Source organism: Acyrthosiphon pisum, chromosome A3, assembly GCF_005508785.2.
Source record: "Acyrthosiphon pisum isolate AL4f chromosome A3, pea_aphid_22Mar2018_4r6ur, whole genome shotgun sequence".
NCBI classification, from domain to species: Eukaryota; Metazoa; Arthropoda; class Insecta; order Hemiptera; family Aphididae; genus Acyrthosiphon; species Acyrthosiphon pisum.
This window is the reverse complement of record NC_042496.1, coordinates 33,800,498-33,803,688: the sequence shown is the minus strand read 5'-3', so window position 1 is coordinate 33,803,688 and position 3,191 is coordinate 33,800,498.

Genomic DNA, 3,191 nt, shown 5'->3' with positions numbered 1-3,191 from the left:
TACTTTGATAGGCCAAATTTTTTGGGAGGGAGTTTGGAACTTTGCCTTTTTTCACTGTTATGTTTTTGTTGGGGATATCATTTATTTTTGCGGGCTTCAGCGTCGTGGACGACGTGTTGTTATTATTTATTTATTTATTTTTTATTTTTTATTTATTTATTTTTTTATTTTTTTTAAATTAATTTTTTTATACGTCGTAGATTTTCTCTTGTAAGACCGTTTGGGTTTCTGTTGAGGAGCTGAGAAATTGGACTCTTGAGCGTTGTCAATACCAGGCAAAGATACCCAAGTACGGTCTTTTATTTTTCGTCGTCGAGACTTTTTAGATGGAATGTCTGTTTATATTTTGTATTTGAATAAAATAAATGTACGAAAACATGATTATGTTTTATAAATATATATATAAGTCAACTACAAATAATTTCTTATTACCATATTGTAACGCTGTTTGAAAGTAAACGTTTATGCGTGCTAAGCGCGCCACTTCATACGTTTAGAAATACACACTCTGGAGAAAAAAAATTTTTTTTGAAAAAAATTCAATTTTTAGATTTTTCCCTTTAGTTACACAGTAAGACCTACCTTTGTGCCAAATTTCACGTTTCTACCTATACGGGAAGTGTCTTATAATTTTGATGATCAGTCAGTCAGTGAGTCAGTAACAAAATTGCAAATTTTGAAATCCTCCCATTTTGAAATGGTCCAATACTAAGGGCTCATTTTTTTACAGCGTCCTTAGCTACTCGAGATTATTCTGTGTTTTAAATTTCAAAAGTTTATCTTGAGAGGAAACAGAGATATATGGGTTAGAAAAACTGGGCGAATTGGTTCGTGTAAAGATACACTGGCATTGCTGTAACTTGGCCTGGCGCACTGCCGTGCGCTCTGATATAAGCTACTTACGAACACATAATTTGCTGCCCATTTGGAATACTTGAACGAACGTTCCAATGTAAATAATTTAGTTTACCAAACTCAGCAACCCACACATTAATGTCTTCCATATATTTGGCATCACATCTTAAAATAATATTACCTTTGTCATCTTTGACTATTTCATATTTAAATGATGCTGGATAATTCATATTTTTATTTTTTAATCAAATAAATCAAAAATATAAAAAAATAATAAAGTTTAAAAACATTGAATATGAATAATGTCAAAATGTTATCACAAACATATTAGAGCCAACGAGAGCTCACGATTTCCCGTGGGTCTCTAGCAATGTATGATATGCTTATATGCCGCCTGCCCGATCAACGCCAGCGGTATCAACCGTCACTCCGGTACAACAGCACCATCACCGTGTTATCATCGCATCGTATCAGGTAGTATACAACATTTTGTTTATTTAGTTTATATTACTTATATTAAGTTATATATCCTTGGTTATATCATGCGATATGCAATATTTTGTATTATTTTTTTGTATTTGATTTATACCTATTATAATCAGGGGTTGGACTGGGAGGTAAATGGCCTAGTATTCTATTAAACCATGGACTAAGATATCTTAGTCCGTGTATAAAACTAAACGGTCCAAACCCCTTTATAACAGCTTCTTTATGAATACCTACTATTTTCGGGTAGTGTATCAAATAGGTATATAATACACCCGTTCATTCGTCTTGTAGTCCATAGAATCTCTGAAAATATACCTACTAAATACCTTGTTGTAAATATTTCCGATTCTAATTTATTTATAACTGTGATTACACCATATTATTATACCCAAAATATTAGTTATTGATTTCAATTAGGTAGAGCAAAATAAAGATGCCTTCACGTCGCTTCTGTCACGTGGTAAAAGTCGAGGATACCTCGTTTTTGTAGTGTAAACTGTAAAATGGTGTTGGTGTATTGCATTTTAAAGAAACGAAACAATAAATCATATTTTCAATAAAACGATTCTAACCAATTTTTCAGTGTACCTAATATAAATGTTTCAAGCATAATTTTAGTAAGTGTTTTTTTCCATTAAATCCGAAGTATTTTTCACATATTAAGTAGGTACATCTGAAAAATCTACATTTTTCAAAATATGTCGTTCAATAGACATTAACATTTCAAATGATTCCGCTCAAAAGATGACCTCAGCCTGTTTTTAATTATTTTTAGTTTACTAAATAACCTCACATTTTACTTAAATCCTCGATAGGGTTAAAATGTATTCATATTTCATACACAGAGTATAAATAACTGAAAGTAGCAGTGCATATTAAAAGAGAAAAAAATACCTATTAATATTTTAATATTTCAAAGAACTGAGCAATTTGTGGACATAATATAATTTAAACAACAATCTTAACTGTGCAATGGATATTGTATTTTTCAATTTTATTACATATCCTGAAATAAATATGATTTATTTCCTCGTTTATTTCAGTAGGTACCTACCCATGTATTACATTTTTTTAAATAGATACCTCGATAGATACAGAGTGTAACAGGGAGACCCGGGGGGAGACCTGATGGATGTAATAACTTTTGTTCTAATCAATATTTAAAAATTTTTTTTTTTATTAAAAAATAAATAAATTTCACTTGTACCTAGGTACTACATGTAATCATGTAGGTAGGTATACCTAATATAAAAAAATTACTTTTTCTACTGAAAATTGGAAAAATTAAAAATAGCCAATTTGTAAATCTTGGGGGGCAAACCACTAGTCAATATTTTGTACACCAGACTTCCAACCATGTGTACTTTCGTGTACTTCCTTGTACTTCCCAGTATTTTCATATACTTCCCAGTACTTCCATGTACTTCCAAGTACTTCCATGTACTTCCAAGTACTTCCATGTACTTCCCAGTATTTTCATATACTTCCCAGTACTTCCATGTACTTCCAAATACTTCTCAATATTTTCATATACTTCCCAATACTTCCATATATTTCCCAGTACTTACATATACTTAGAACTCCAAATATAAACCAATATAATATTATGTGTTCTTTAAATTTCTTCATATTTTTTTATATTTCTACCTAGGTTAATACCCCAGTTAATAAAATATACTTTCACAGAATTTATTTTTAATTCCTTTGTTGTGTACTTTTTAATACTAGGTACTTCTGACAATATCTTTATATATACCTAGGTACATATTAAAATTCTATACAAATTATTTAGTAAACCAATGTAAGCTATGGTGTATTATCAGTAAAATATAGGTACTATAATGTTT